Source organism: Lissotriton helveticus, chromosome 5_1 (assembly GCF_964261635.1).
Source record: "Lissotriton helveticus chromosome 5_1, aLisHel1.1, whole genome shotgun sequence".
NCBI lineage: Eukaryota > Metazoa > Chordata > Amphibia > Caudata > Salamandridae > Lissotriton > Lissotriton helveticus.
Genome location: NC_136065.1, coordinates 737036069 through 737053264, shown reverse-complemented (window position 1 = coordinate 737053264; position 17196 = coordinate 737036069). Strand labels below are relative to the sequence as shown.

General features: G+C 44.6%; 1 protein-coding gene across 1 annotated transcript in view; it reads right to left on the bottom strand.

Annotated features, from left to right (window-relative positions):
* PKD2L1 (polycystin 2 like 1, transient receptor potential cation channel) overlaps positions 1-17196 on the bottom strand; it is a 2231834-nt gene that overhangs the window by 182307 nt on the left and 2032331 nt on the right. The window lies entirely within an intron of this gene.

Genomic DNA, 17196 nt, shown 5'->3' with positions numbered 1-17196 from the left:
CATTGAGCTTTGGAGGTGTTGGGGGGGACGCCAATTTGTGAAACACAACCTGTTAGATAAAAAGGAAGATAAGATTGTGCGTCATTTGTTCATCAAAGGAGCGAGGAAGTGAGAGAGTGACTGAAAAGAATATACGCAGCTCACCTTTGTGTCACCGGCGTGTCTTCCACCATGTGCCGGGACATACGGCACCCTGAAGCTCCACATCTAAAAGATAGTAAAAGAAAGATTTTATGATTATTGGTAATTGCCACTATCTTAATGTGGAGTAGAATAACATCGCCCTGAGCATGTACGAAACCTGCGATGATGTGTAGTCCGGGCAGGCCGCACTGGGAGGAATGTTTTTTGCCTAGTGAATTCTGCCTTAATAAGGCCACGGGGAGATGACTTGTGGTGCAGTGAGTTAGTGGTACCTCAAGAACTCAGCGTGTGCCCACCCTGCGATGATTCGTGGTATTAGTGGGTCGCACTGGTACAATGTCTCTTTCTTACTAGAATGCGTCATGTGCAATCGCCATTCAACCTGAATAGTGAATCGTCAAAATGTACATCGAAGGCAGTAGTTAGTACAGACATCAAGAAATTCTTTTTGTCGTATCCTTTAACAAAATCTGAGGACACAGAGTACAATTATCTCTGCCTTAAATAAGTCAAAGATAAATGCAATGCTACAAATGGGGGTGAGGTCGCACTGCTGTCCATAGTGTAGATCCAAATCTGAATTCAAGTTGTAAACCCTACTGTCCATAGTGTACATCGAAGGCAGTAGTCAGCACCGTTATAGAAGAATGCTTTTTGACACTTATTTTAACAAAATCTGAACACATACAGTATAATTGTCTCTGCAATAAATACATCAAGGCTGAATTCCCTACTGTCCCTACGGCCCCCCTCCCAAACAATGCACAGCCCCGGGGGGTGGTGGTCCCCAGGGCTCGGGGTCTGTAACGGACCCCCAAATTTCAATATTAGTGCCCCTGGGAGGTGGCGTCCCCGGGACTTGTGGGGGGGCTTGAGCCCCCACACAGGTTTACAACACACGTTTTAGAACCTCCCTTTTTTCTCACCCCCTTCTTGCTGAATCACCCCGAAACTTTCAGGATAGGAGCTGACCGGGGTACCCCACTAGTTTTGAAAATTTCACAAAGATTCATCAACCAACGCCAAATTTGGTCACCAGTAGGTAAGATATATATATATATACACTGAAAAAACACTAGGTTTCAGGGATGTTATAGTTAGAAATTAGCATTTAAAAAACCTTAGAAATGTACTGAAAAAACCATAGGTTTCAGGGACGTTATAGTTAGTTGGACATTTCACTCGTACAAAACTAGAGAAATTCAAACGTTATAGTTATTAGAGCTAACTATAATGCGCGCCCCCGCAATGCATTGCTGATGACGTCACATATTACATCTCTCATGACATGGTCAGTGACATCACTGATGACATCTCAAATGACACCACTGATGATATCACTGATGACATCATCCAGTGAATGTGTGTTTCTGTAAAGTTTAAATATATTTTATATATGTTAATGCCAAGGTCTATTGAAGAATGAGTTGCTGTATAAGTGTCTGTGTGAAGGATTTAATAGGTGTGTGACTGGCTGTATAAGTGAGTGATTAATTGTGTCTTACTGAATGCATGGGTTAGTGACTATACTGTGTGAATGTCTGTATCAGTCTCTCTGTTGTTGTGTAAGCTGCTGCATGGGTTGATGCATAGGTACATGACTGTCCATATGGGTTACTTATTGATTGCATGAGTATCAGTATGGGTGCCTTAGTGTTTGTGTGTGTGGGTGACTTTCTGCCTACATGTGTGAGTGGATAATTTACTGGGTGTATGGGTTCAATAGTGCATGTAGATATAGCTGTACAGGTGAGTGAGTGTGTGTATCAGTGTGTTGGTGAGTGAGAGTATGTCTCTGTGGTATATGTGTGAGTAACTACATATGTGAAAGGCAGTAGAGGTGAGTGTTGGAGTATATAAATGACCATATGTGAGAGTGAGTAATAGTGGCTAAATAAATGAGCGTGTGCTTGTGCCAGTGATTGTATAAGACAGTAAGTATATGCTAGTATCTATATGAGTAGGTTAGATAGTGAATGTATAACTGTATGGGTAAGTAAATGGCAGTGTTATTGATTCTTTACATGACTAGCTAGGTGTGTCAATAAATCTATGGATGAGTGATGGTGTATGAGTGTTTGTATAGGTGTATGAGTACATATAAAAGTGCTGTATTTTTTGAGTGACTGCATGTATGAGTAACTGTATGGGTGAATGAATGAATGTGTGTGTATAGCTAGTAATTAGTCAGTGGGTATATAGTAACTGCTATTGGTTTCTCTATGGTTTAAAAAATGGCGGACAGTATTTTAGAGTGGGTGTATCAAAGGTTATATTAGGGTGTGAGGAGGTGCTTCAGTGATATCATTTGATATGTCCAACTAACTATAATGTCCCTGAAACCTAAGGTTTCTTTCAGTGAAGTTCTAAGGTTTTTTAAATGCTAATTTATAACTATAACGTCCCTGAAACCTAAGGTTTTTCAATTAATTTAATGGTTTTAAGTGCTAATTTCTAATTATAATGTTCATTAAACCTATGGTTTTTTCAGGGATTTTAAATTATCATTCCATTCCCAACCTGGTGAAAACTGCCGATATCGCCACAAGTGAGAGCGACAACTAATGCTAACGATATGCAGAGTAGGCGTTCCCGTGCAAAAATAACATGAAAACACCACTTCCTGATATTTTTAGTCAAATCTGCGATGCGATCCAAAACCAGGCGAAAAGCTGCGTTAGCAGTAAAAATGTAACATCTGCCTTTTACTGGTGTAAAGCATGACTACCAACAGTATGAAAGGGAGCCTAGCCCAGAGCCACATCTACAGACAAACATGTCATAGAGCTACTGATCATGTAACACCGACACCCAACAAGGTCCTAACACCCACTGCCACCACCCCCAGGACCTCCCCCCCGGACCACACATCCCCTAATACCACAGAGGCAGTGCAGAACAGGACAGCGGACCTTCACAAAATGACATGGCCCCTCAGCCGCACAATAGCTAAATGTTGGGAGATGTGGGAACCTAGTATGTGTGAAGGATGCAAGTCACCCGAAAAGTGTAGCGATGATGTGCTGGACAGACCTCACTATGCAAAGCACAGACCTCTCCATGTGTGCTTGTAGTGTTGTGGACAGTGGACGCAACCATGATACCATAGGCAGTGGGGAAGATCTGGATCATGTAGCTGTGTCCCCCCGTAAGGCGAAGAGGAGTGGGCTGGTCCAACGTACGCCACTCCATCATAGGAGTGTGAATAAATAGGCCAGGGCTCTGGGTGTGGTTCACTTCTGGGAAGGCCTATGCATCTGAGAGAGCGTCGGCCCTCACCCTGCCACGAGACCGCCACCATGACTGCTGACCTCCCCGACACAGTCCCCTGCGAACCCAGCGGCACAACACCGCAGAGTTATGTCTGTACAGACTACTGCCTTCAATGTACACTGCGGACAGCAGGGCTCACAATTCAGATCGAGTCTCCATTGCAGATGACGCAGTCCAGTAGGCAAGAGACATTGCTCCCAGTGTGGCCCGCCCTGATCACGCATCATCGCAGGCTGCACACACGCTGGTTGCTTCAGGTGCCACTAACTGAGTGCACCACAAGTCATCACCAAGTAACCTTATTAAGGCAAAATTCATTAGACAAAAGATATTGCTACCAGTGCGCCCGCCTGGACCACTTATCATCACAGAGTGCGCACACGCTGAGTGGTTCAAGTGCCACTAACTCAGTGCACTACAAGTCATCACCACGTACCCTTATTAAGGCAGAATTCATTAGAAAAAAGACATTGCTACCAGTGCGGCCCGGCCGGACCACTTATCATCGCAGGCTCCGCACACGCTGTTTGCCTCAGGTGACACCAATTGTGTAGCTCAACTCAACGCCATGTGGCTGTGGGCCCTTGCTGACAGCTGCCTCCTGCCTACACTGTGGTCATCAGGGCCCACAATTAAAACTGAGTCTTGATTCATTATTTGCAGAGTCCAGTAGGCAACTAAGTATAGTGTACCTAAAACCTACATAATATCCTTTTAGTATCCTTGCTTCAAGAACTTGTTTCATATCAGTTATAGCTTTTCTACAATGACCAAATTGACCAAATTCATCTTGCAAGTCCCAACGAAAAATGAATGGCAGTCTACACTGCGGATAGCAGAGCTCACAGTTCGAATTCAGTGAAATGTACTCTATGTCCTTGGATTTTGTCAAGAGCAAGTGAAGAAAAGCATTCCTCAATGTCTATGCTGACTACTGCCTTCGATCTACACTATGGACAGCAGGGCTGACAATTCAAATCGAATCTCGATTGCAGATGACGCACTCTAGTAGGCAAGAGACATTGCTCCCAGTGCGGCCCGCCTGGACCACGCATCATCGCTGGCTGCGCACATGCTCAATGCTTCAGGTGCCACTAACTCTGTGCAGCTCAAGTCAATGCTGCGTGACTGTGGACCCTTGCTGACCGCTGTCTCCTGCCTACACTGCAGCGAGCAGGGCTCACAATTTAAATTGAGTCTTGATTCATTAATTACAGAGTCCAGTAGGCAACCAACTACAACATCCCCAAAACCGACATAATATCCTTTTAGTATCCTTGCTTCATGAACTTTTTTTATATCAATTATAGGTTTAGTACAATGATCAAATTCATCTTGCAAGGCCAAAGGAACACTGAATGGCAGTCTACACTGCGGACAGCAGAGCTCACAGTTCGAATTCAGTTTTGAGATATTTATTGCAGAGTGAACTGTACTCTATGTCGTTGGATTTTCACAAGAGGAAGTGATAAAAAAAATTCCTCGATGTCTGTGCGGCCTACTGCCTTCGAGCTACACTGCGGACAGCAGGGCTCACAATTCAAATTGAGTCGTGTTTGCAGATGACGCAGTCCAGTAGGCAAGAGACATTGCTTCCAGTGCGGCCCGCCCGCACCACGCATCATCGCTGGCTGCGCACACACGCTGAATGTTTCTGATGCTCCAACCTCAGTGCACCACAACTCATGGACCCTTTATAATACAATCATTTGTGCATGGTTTCAGATCTGCTCCCCCTATCTCAGTGCAGCACAACTCATGGACCCTTTACGATAGAATTCTTTCTGTGTTATTCCAATCTGGTGCCCCTACCTTAGTGCAGCACAAGTCATGGACCCTTTCTGATTTAATTTCTGTGTGTGATCCGATGAATACTGTTGTACTTGTTGCCAGCACCAACCATTCCCTGAGGGCTGGCTTACACTCGCCCCACACGCATCCAGCACACACGTCACTGGATATGTGACCTGGGTAATAAAAATTAGTCGAGCGCACGTGCCCGTACCCAGTTCTAACTGTGTCCGTGTGTTCATTAGGTATGCATGATACTGACCCTGGGCCCTACCACATTACATTGTGCTGTGGACAGCGTATGCAACCATGTTACCTCTGGCAGTGTGGAAAACTTTGGTTATTTAACATTGTCTCGGTCATTGTATAAGTACGTAGGTAGAGACTTGATCATTAGAGTACTGCAACAAGAGTGTATAGTGAATCTATAAGTGCTTGGGGATTGGCAGAGTGATTGTATAAGTACCTATGTTGGCACAGCCTAACCCCCGAGCAACGAGCTTGGCTCTAATTGCCAGCCCTCCATGTACAAAAACTGAAACTTCAACTTTGCATGGCCCTTTATTGCTACAGCTGTAACACTCCACTGAATGTGCAATAAACATTCATATCCACACAGATGTGTCATGTCGACCATCTTTCATGTGTGGAAGTATGGATGAATGTAGGGTCAGTGATTCCCTGTGCCTTCCATGTTGGCCCCGTTGTGCGACTTGGATCAAAGAGTGACACATTGGCGCTTGTGACCCGGGTGACGGCAGCACTACAACAGCGACACCTGCATCAGTTGATTCCTCATACAACCCTGGATGGAAGCAAGCCCATAGATCCAGAGTCATTCTTCACAGCTTCACACAGCAATGGCATAAGCCAGGCCAGCCCACTCTGCTTATGCTTACAGAGAGGGACGATAACGCTACATGGCCCAAGTTTTTATTGCAGTGATCTGCTGGTCACAGGCCTAGTTGTCAGTATGCCACAGCCTTCCCTCATGGCTGGTATACACCCACACCACATTCTTCCAGCACAGGCGACACAGGACACGTGACCCTGTCAATAAAAAAGACCAGGCGCACGTGCTGTACACCATTTTAGACTTGTTGGCACCGGATGCACTGCGACCGGCAGAGGCACACCGCCATGGGACGGTGACTTTTGGGCCACTGAGGTAGGGGCATCGTAAGTGCTGAGCAGCCTGCGATGATCCTGCGGTCCGGACAGGTCAGCTTTTGTGTGCCCTGCTGGATGGCAGCGAAGGCCTAAGCCATCAAACAGCGGGGGCCTACCACAACGTGGCGTGACCTCGCTGGTCACAGAGTGCCACCACAAGAGCTGAGCGGGTGTGCAGGCTGTGGTGATGCGTGGCCTTGATACACCATCCTAGCAATAAAGACCCCATTTAAATTGTGAGCTTGGTTAGACCGTGTGTACGCCATAGCTGAGGAGGTTGCTTCTGCACAAGGTGGACCCTCTTCAGCACAGGGCGGTGGCGAAAGGTGTGCAGTGAAGCATGGGTGCGCAGAGGCGGGCAGGCACCTTTGGGCGATGGGAGTGGATGGTGTGCAGCAGCATGGGTGTGCAAGTGCAAGACAGTGATAAAAGCATGTGCAGTCGTATGTACTCTGCCATTACTGATTCAATACTATGTTTCAGATGAGTGAGCTGGAGGGCAACAGTTGGTCCCAACACGTGGTTGGAGACACACTGGTGGTGGAAAGGTGATCTCTGAGGGTTTTGTCCGCAGTGTCGGAACTTACTCTCTTTCTCTTCTTTTCTCTCTCTCACACACTTTCTCTCTTTCTCTCCCTCTTCGTCTCTCTCTCACTCTTTCTCTCTCTGTGCCTATGTCACACTCTTTCTTTATTTCTCTCTTCCTCTCTCTCACTCTTTCTCTCTTTCTCTCTCTCTTCCTCTCTTCCTCGCATAACACACAATCTTATCTTACTTTTTGTCTACCAGGTTGTGAGTTACAGATTGGCAAGGGATGATGACACACCATGGCTGTACCTACTTTTATTTTGTTGTTTTGTGTAAATAAAATGTTTTAGATGTAAATCCATAGATGACTATGTTTCTCATTTCTCCAACATCACGTGCATCTTGAATGTGATAATTGTACGACATCAGCCGAGTTGCTACCTTACACATTTCGAAAGCTTGCTATCAAGTTTATTTGTGGGGGGTGGATGGGGGTGGGGGTCACCATTCTAACCCTTTTTTTGTAAACATTAATTTTCAATAATTTCTTTTTAAAAAGGGGAAGGGGACCGCAAGGCCCCCCTCCCAGGCCACTTCTGGCCCTGGGGACCCCATCCACCAGGGCCTGCCATCTCTGTTGGGGACTGTGGGGGCAGCCCCAACTTCCCCACGGTCCCACCGGCCCCCAACTTCTACGGAAACTGGCATTGTTTTTGGGCAACAGGAGCTGCTAACATGCAGCTTCCCTTGCCCAAAAGCAATTCTCCTTCCTTTATTTAAGCGAGACAAGGTTTTCCTCCTCTCGCTTCAACGAAGCAAACCAGGGTTTGCTATCACAGGGTGGAAGCCATGCTCTCTCCCTGTCATAGCAAACGTAAATGTCCCGTGGATGCACATCCCAGGACATTTGAGGAGCCGGCCCTGGGGGTCCCTAGGGCCATCAAGCTCTCCAGGAGGGGGACCGCATGGCCCCCCTCCCTCTATATTAAAAGCCCCGGGGAGGAGGTGGTCCCCGAGGTTACGGGGGCCCGCGAGGCCCACCCTGCATATTTAATTAAAGCCCCAAAGCGTGGTGATCCCCGGGACCTGGGGTGGCCTCAGAGCCCCCCAAACAATTACAAAACATTCCCTGGAGAGTGGCGATTCCTTGGGCTGCAGGAGGTCTGTGTTCCCTCTGGCACCTAATATACATGGGAGGTGGCGGTCGCCAGTGCTGCGGAGGCCCAGCAAGCCCCCAAAATATAATTATAGGATTTCACCCGGGAACCTGGCCCACCCCCTGGCTCATTTAAATGAAGTAGTGAGTACCGCCTAATTTTTTGGGGAATTGTTACCATCCGGATTCGCTTTATTGAAGCGAGACAAGGTTTTCCTCCTCTCGCTTCAATGAAGCAAACCAGGGTTTGCTATCACAGGGTTGAAGCCATGCTCCCGCCCTGTCATACCAAATGGAAATGTCCCAGGGATGCACACCTCAGGACATTGCAGGAGCCGGCCCTGGGAGGTGGCGTCCCTAGGGACGCCACCTATCTAGCGCTCCAAGGGGGGGGGATTGCTCAGCCCCCTCCCTCTATTTTCTCAGCCCCAGGGAGGAGGTGGTCCCTGAGGCTTTGGGGGCCCAGAAGACCCGCCCTGCATATTTTAAGTAAAGCCCCGAAGGGTAGCGATCCCCGGGACCTGGGGTGGCCTTGAAGCCCCCCAAACAATTACAAAACATTCCCTGGAGAGTGGCAATCCCCTGGACTGCGGGAGGTCTGTGTGCCCTCTCACACCTAATTTACATGGGAGGTGGCGGTCCCCAGTGCTGCGGAGGCCCAGCAAGCCCCCAAAATATAATTATAGGATTGCCCCCGGAACCTGGCCCACCCGGGGGTTCATTTAAGTGAAGGGGTGAGACCACGCTTCATTTTTTTTTCATTTTAACATCTGGATTCGCGCACCCAGCGCGCATTCTGAAGTTTTATTATTAAAAAAAAGTATTATTTTTATACCTGCAGATCCTTGTGGGACCCCCGTGAGCAGGACTAGGGGGTCAGGGTATTTCTGCCCCCTTTTCTTCTCTTTTAATATTTTTTCAACAGTTGTCTTGTAACTCGGTTCTACCGAGTCACAAGATAGCTGCCAACACTTCCTGGTTTACAGTGTTGGCAGCCAATGACAGTGAAGCTTGTGGTCGTGACAGCCAATCACAGTCAAGTGTGTGGTCGGGAGGGTGAGCGAACTCACCACAGCCCCAGATATCGAAACTTTACACCATTTTGTAAAAAAAAGACGCTTTCTGAATCAAGCAATACCTTTTAGCCAAATTTGGTGTCATTCCGTTCAGCAGTTCGAGCTGTAGCCTTGCCTAAAATTTCCTATGGGAAAATGATTTTTCAGCAACTACTGAACGGATTTACATCATTTAAAAAAAATGGTCGCTTTCTGAACCAAGCTCTAACTTTTTGCCAAATTTGGTGTAATTCCGTTCAGCAGTTTGGGCTTTAGCCTGTAATAAAATTTCCTATGGTAATTAACTTGGAGAAAACACTTTTTGAGACCCCCTTTTTTCTCAGCCCCCGCTTGATGAATCACCCCCAGACTTTCAGGATAGGAGCTAACCTGGATTAACCTAGACCTTTTTGTTGTAGAATTATGGGAAGATTCGTCAAACGACGCCAAAGTTGTTAGCAAATCAAAAAATGTTTTTCCTATGGAAACTAAGTGGTCTATTTGGATGGCGGGTGGATCACCCCCACTGGGCCGGTGGTAGCCCCGCTTTCCCGGCGGGGGCGATCTGCCCCCTATCCACGCCTGAATGACGCCCGCCATATTAGAATGGCTGGGGGGTCCGCGGCGGACGTGAAGACCGTCCGCCTCTTTTCCACCCGTGATGTAATTTGAGATGTCATCAGTGATGTCATTGGTGATGTCACTGACCATGTCATGAATGGTGTACGAAGTGGAGAAGTGTGGCTCATATGGTTAGAGCGGCAGACCCTGATGCAGAGGTCTGGCCCAGGACAAGGGTTCAATACCCGCCTTGGCGGGTCTTGGGCTCAATTTCCTCGGACCTGATAATTCTCGCCTCGGTGCCTATTCTAATCATGGGTCCCACTCTGCGACTCTGGGCAATAGCTTGCTTAATCTCCACAACGGCCCCAAAAGTGCTGGGAGGCCTGGTTTCACCCTGGGGGTGACCAAGAGTTGACACTCACAGGGAAAACCAGGAAGGGTTCCTAAGCGGTATACGGACAGCGCCGGGACACTACCTCAGGGAAGTAGCTGTGCGCTCTATAAATACCGGTACATTTACATTTACATTTACAATATGTGACATCATCAGCAGTGCATTGCGGGTGCCCGAGTTATAGTTAGCAGAACTAACTATAACGGAGGAATTTCTATGGTTTTGTACGACTTAAATGTCCAGCTAACTATAACACCCCTGAAACCTATGTTTTTTTCTGTGAATTTCTAAGGTTTTTTAAACCTTAATTTTTAACTATAACGTCTCTGAAACCCATGTTTTTTTCAGTGAATTTCAAAGCTTTTCAAAATGCTAATTTCTAACTATAACATCTCTAAAACCTATGGGTTTTTTCAGTGAATTTCAAAGGTTTTTTAAATGCTAATTTTTAAGTGTAATAGTAGTTATACCTATTTTTTTTAACTGATTTTCTACAGTTTGTTAACAGTTTATTTATCAATATTTTATTGATTAAAAAACATATATTTTTCTGAAAATTGCAAAAAAGATTTTAAACAAATCAAAATGAAATGTTTAATTTTTTTGTTTTATTTTGTATTTTAATATATTTATATTTTCTTTTTTTTCCCCAAAATTTTCGGGGTCGCGCGCCCAAAACATACACATCACGGTGGGTGCGTGGATTCTTGCCGCCATTTCAGAAAAGTTGTGAAGGATCCGCGTACGGTGTGCGACGGCTGCGTGTTTTTCAGTTATATCCTATAATTTAATATTACGAGATGTGCGCGATTGGTATGCGACCATTCCGTCACTCATGCTCCCGCACATTCGCGACACATGCGCATTACGGTACACGACGCTTGCGCGTTGGCGGTTCCCGCGTGACTTCATATATGTGCTGGGGCACGCTGGGTGCACGGCTCCCGCAAAAAAAGTATGTTCTAAAATTATATGTATGTGTCTTTAATATACATATTGGGGCAAGAGATTATCTAAGATATTCATAAAAATAATATATTTGTACTTATAATAAACGTATATTATTTTTAATTATATTTTCGCGAAGTCTTGTCGGGTGCGTGCTTCATGAGCGCAGAGTGCGCGAATCCCATGTGACGTAAAAAAAAAAGATTTCATTGGCTCATAACATTTCCCACTGTAACTATTGAAGGAGCCCACCCATTTTAATCATTCTTGTTGGAGCATCTTTAGAGAGACATCTCTTTTCCTACAAGAACCCTTTTTGCTTGTTTTTTGGGATTTTTTCAAAAAATATCAAACAAAATGGCATCTGGACAGCAGCAGGAGGAAATATCTTCTGAAGAAGAATTCTTGCAGGAGGCACCACGTCCACAAAGGCCGGAATCTGTTGTGTGGAAATTCTTCATTTTCCCACTTGGAGAGAAGAAAGTAAATGCTGGAAAGGTGACGTGCAAAATTTGTGTCTGAGTCCTGTCAAGAGGCAACGAAAAAAAATACTCTTGTGGCACTGCTTCTATGTAAAAGCATCTCCGGAAGACACATCCTCTCAATCTTGCTCAGAAGGAAATGGGGCGAGCTGATTTGAACCCCTCACCTGCTATGGCAAAAATGTTTGGAGCGTCCTCAGGAACACATACAATGGACATTAGGCCAGAATTCACCTTTCTCGAGCAACACTGCGTGAAGTGTAAGAAACTTATATGCTTCGGTGAGCAGTTTGTGCCGCGCAACGCAACCATTGTTGTTAATTTTATTTTATTTTTTGGGGAATGATAAGTAACTCCAAAAGTTTCCTGTTTTATTCATTCTTTTTTTGTTCATTTTTTGAAAAACACACAAAAACATACAAAATTGTTAAAAAAAATACAAAAGAAAAAAAGAAGAAAAAAAGTTCTTATCAGAACTACCTTATCTGGTTAAAGAAAGAACTATAATTGCAAGGTAATGTGTGAAAGTTTGGTTGAATATATGTATACAGCATGATTGACTGAAAGAATGCATTAGTAGTGTATGGTGAATTTATAGGTGAAGATTTATGAGGAAGTACTGCAGCGTGATACTGCAAGCTCTTTAGATGCACTGCACTCTGGCACTTCCGAAGCACAGGTATGTGACATATGTACATGAATATGTTGCAACTCTGTGCTTCCCTCTGCACTGCTGCACAAACTGCAGCCATGCGGTGACACAGGCACCCTTGCACCATGGTGCAAGGATGTCTGTGTCGTGTGGAGATTGTTTTTGTGCAGGAAGGGAATCCTTCCTGCACAAAAACATTCTTTAAAGGCATTTTCCTCTTTCAATGTTTGCTGTGGAATGTAGCATGCATTGAAAGAGGAAAAATTGAGGAGAAATGAAAACAATTCTCCTTGTTGCACCTTGCTACACCAACTCTAGGATGGTGCAGCATTTACACACATCTCCAGATGTATGATTTCTCATAAATCTGGAGATGTGTCTTGTACTATGGGTGTTTCGTAGGAACACCCACAGCAACACCTATGGAACGCCCCTTCAAAGCAAAGTTCTGTGTATGAAGGGGTCGTATTTACAAGGAGAGGAAAAACCATGCAGGGTGGCTTTTCCTCTCCGTGTAAATATCAAGGAGTGCCTGGCGCCATCACTACGTTACAAAAAGTGACATACTGGTCACGGAGGGTGCTTGTAAATCTGCCCCATAAGTGCTTAGGTATTGGCAGACTGATACAATAAGAACATACTGCTGGATGGATGATTGAAGAATTGCATGAGACTAACAGGAGGTATCCTACGCTGCATGGGTACTACTTCAGTATTTAATGGAGTGGACCAATAGTATGTATCTGCTTAGAGACTTGTAGGGATTATGCACAGAATATTGTATGTGTACTTGTGTTGGTGCCTAGGTCATTTTATAAGAATACCACTAGTAACTGGAATGATGACAGTGCTGCAAACAGAGTGAACACTTAATTTATAAGTGCTTACGTATTGGTGGAGTGATAGGATAAGTAGATAGGGGGTAGATAAGTGATTAAAGAAGTGCATGGGACAGACTGGATGATTCTTACACTGCATGAGTACTAACTGGGTATTTAGAAGAGTGTATCAATAGTATGTAGCTAGTTAGAAGTCTGCTTGGATAGTACACAAAATATTATAGCTGTACTTGTGTTAGTAGCTAGGCCATTCCATAAGTTCATGACTAGTAACTAGAATAATTACAGTATTACAAACATAGTGTATAGTGAATTTATAAGTGCTTAGGTATTGGTCGAGTAATAGGATAAGTAGATAGTGCTGGATGGGTGATTGGAGACATGCATGGGCCAGATAGGAGGATTCCTGCACTGTATAGGTACTAACTGGGTATTTAGAAGAGCGTATCAATAGTTTGTATCTGGTTAGAGGTGTGCATGCATAGTGTACAAAATATTGTACCAGCACATGTGTTAGTTACTACGCCATTCCTTAAGTATACGACCAATAACTGGAGTAATTTCAGTGTTGCAAAGAAAGTGCGTGCTGAATTTATAAGTGCTTAGGTATTGGTGGAGTGATAGGATACGTGGATGAGAAGTACATGGGACAGACAGAAGAATTCATAGACTGCATAGGTACTAACTGGGTGTTTAGAAGAGAGTATCAATAGTATGTAGCTGGTTAGAGGTCTGCATGCATAGTGCACAGAATATTGTAGCTGTACTAGTTTTGGTGTTTCTATGGTTTCGAGAATGGTAGTCTGTATTTTAAGGTGTGAAGAGGTGCATCAGATGATCACGTGGATGATGTCATCAGTGATGTCATTTGAGATGTCATCAGTGATGTCACTGACCATGTCATGAGTAATGTAATATGTGACATCATCAGCAGTGCATTGCGGGGGCGCGAGTTATAGTCAGCACAACTAACTATAACAGCCGAATTTCTCTTCTTTTGTACAAGTGAAATGTCCAACTAACTATGACGTCCATGAAACCTGTGGTTTTTTCAGTGAATTTCAGAGGTTTTTAAAATGCTAATTTCTAACTATAATGTCCCTGAAACTTGTGTTTTTTTAAGTGAATTTTATATATATGTATTTAATCTCCTCTCACTCTTACAAGGAAGGAATCAGCACTCAGGTTGTAGTTTGGAAGTATTTAATCTGCAAAGGACATGATCCACGCGTTTTGGCTCATCCGAACCTTGATAACGACACAGGACGTCATTGTAGCATCCTTATTTAAATGTACACATGCCTAAAGTTACCAACATTAACAAAGGACTACATATTACTTTAATCCAAAAAGCTGGTGGCCATATTGGCCTGCTCACGATGTGAAAATTCAGGAATTGATACAATAAAGAAAAGAAAACAAGTGTTAATATGCACACAATGTCATTTCTGCATATCTTGCCCTGTGACCGCCATACCTATATGTTCATCAACGTGACTTATTCCTAATGAACATACTTAGGATTGCAAACATCAACATAAACAATGGACTACACATTACTTTAAAGTGAAAGGCTATCAGCCATAATTATCTGGGCACGTTGCATATTATAATGGTTCTTACATGAAAGAAAAGAAAAAAAGGGGTGTTAATATACATACACTATCCCTAAATAAAGTTCTAGCGATTACTGTTCCATTCCATTCACAGCTCATTTGAGATGTCATGAGTGATGTCGTGAGTGATGTAACTGACCATGTCATGAATGATGTCATGTCTGAGGTCTAGCAGTACATTGCGGGGGCATAAGTTATACTTAGCTCAGGTAACTATAACTGCTGAATTTCCCTGATTGTGTATGAGTGAAATCTGAGTCTGAGTCTGAATCTGAGTCCGAGTATACTGCCGCTGTAATCTTTGTTTTTTTTTCAGCAAATTTCTAGTTTTTTTTTAACGTTAAGTAAGATGCATATCACAATGGATGGTGGGGGTTTGGAAGCAGGGCTGGCATTGTGCTGCCCCCACCCAAGCTTGCTGCTCCTGCCTTCCCTCCTCCTAGCCATCCATTGTCCAAGTCCATGTCCCTGCTCCCTTATTACAGCCCTGAGTGGCTGTTGTTCTGCCACTGGCCTTCCCGCCTTCTCTGAACAGTTAGCTTGCTGCCCCATCCACCTCCTCCCTATCCTCTGTTGTCTGAATCCATGGACTAGCCTCCTCCCTCCTGCCATGCATGGTCTGATGTGCTATCACTGCCCTCCATTTAGCATAATGTACCAGTCCACTCCTCCTGCCCGCCATTGCCCAATTCTATGCCCCATCACTGACCTCCTGCTAAGCCTCTGTGCTTAGCTTGCTACCCCTATTCTCCTTCCCCCTGCCCTCCGATGTCTGTGTGCATGCCCCTGATCCATCCTTTTTGCCCACCATGTTCCATGGACCTGCCACTCCTATCTACTCTGAGTGTTCTGTTTAGCTGCCACTCCCCTACCACCTGCCTAGCATTGTCAGATGACTGTAACCTGTCCCTGCCACCTCTTCCCTGCCTGTCCATATTCCATGTCCCGATCCCCTTCCTCCTGTTCCCCATGGTCCATTTTACTGCCACACCCTTCTGCCTTCCCTGGTCTGTTTTGCTGCAACTGCTCCTCCTGCCTGCCCCGCGTGGTCTGTTATGAGGTCCCTTTCCCTGAACTCTCATGTCTGTGCCCAGGTCCTGACCCTCCCTTCTATCATCCATGGTCCTTTGTGCATGCCCCTGCACCCTCCTTCTTGCCCATCATAGCCATTGTGCTGCCACTAACCCTCCCGCTTGCCATGCATGGTCTTCTGTGCTGCCATGCCCCTCCCACCTTCCCTGTGTGGTCAGCTAGCTGTCCCAGCGAGCAAATTAGCAAATCACGAGTATGGCGAAGGATGTGGGAAACTTCTGGCCTGGAAACTAAAATCGGATATAGCCAGGAATAAAGTAGTAAGCATAAAACAAAACATTCAATCCTACCCAACATCCGAAGAAACGGTAATCAGACAGGAATTCACAATTTTTTTTGCTGAGTTATATTTGGAAGATGTAAACCCATCGGAATACCAAATAGAAGCCTATTTGAACACTCTACCCACTGTCGCCCTAACAGAAGAGGAGAAAACATCTCTAAATAAAGAATTCTCTAAAGAGGAAGTAGAAGAGATAATAAAGAGTCTGAAAAAAGGAAAGGCTGCGGGCCCAGATGTTCTTCCAAACGAACTATACATGGCGCATAGAGAAACGCTGTCGCCTCAGCTTACAGAATTACTCAATTTGGTGTATAAACAACATGAAAAGATCCCAGACTCTTGGAATGATGCCATCATAACCATAATACTAAAACCCAGAAAAAACCCAACACTGTGCGAATCATACCGGCCAATTTCACTGCTTAATTGTGGTTATAAGATCTACACAAAAATTATGGCAAAAAGGTTGGGGAAAATGATGACCCTACTGTTTCATTCTGACCAGAAGGGTTTCATCAAAGGAAGACAACTTCAAGACCTGACTCACGAGTTATTTGGGGCAATAGATGTAGCTACCTCCGAAAAATCCCCCCTCACAATACTTACATTCGATGCCGCAAAGGCGTTCGATCGGGTGAACTGGGTTTTTCTGAATAAAGTTATGAGAAGGAACAATCTGGGTGAATCCTTTTTACATACAGTGAAGGAGATTTATAGAACCCCGAGATAAAAAATTCTGGTGAATGGATGTTTAACCGATAATATACAAATTGAAAGAGGCACTAGGCAAGGGTGTCCGCTCTCGCCCCTACTTTTTAACTTGTACATTGAGCCTCTGGCAAATTTGTTAAGGGGAAACGAAAAAATACTTCCATTCAAACATCATGAATGGTCCAAAAAAGTGGCCCTATATGCCGACGATTTAATGCTCTTCACTAACGATTACGAGTCTTCTATACCTGAAATCAAAACCACCCTCGAGAACTTTGGGATAGTCTCAGGTTACCTAGTTAATCACTCCAAAACTGAAATTATGACATGGAACACAAATCTGTCCAACCCAAATACAAAGAAAGAAATCAAATATTTAGGAATCACATTAGTACATGACCTGGAAAAAATATCACAGATAAATTTAAAAAGAGTGGCATGCGAAACAAGAAAACTTCTAAAGACCTGGAATAGCCTTCCACTAACTTTCTTAGGCAG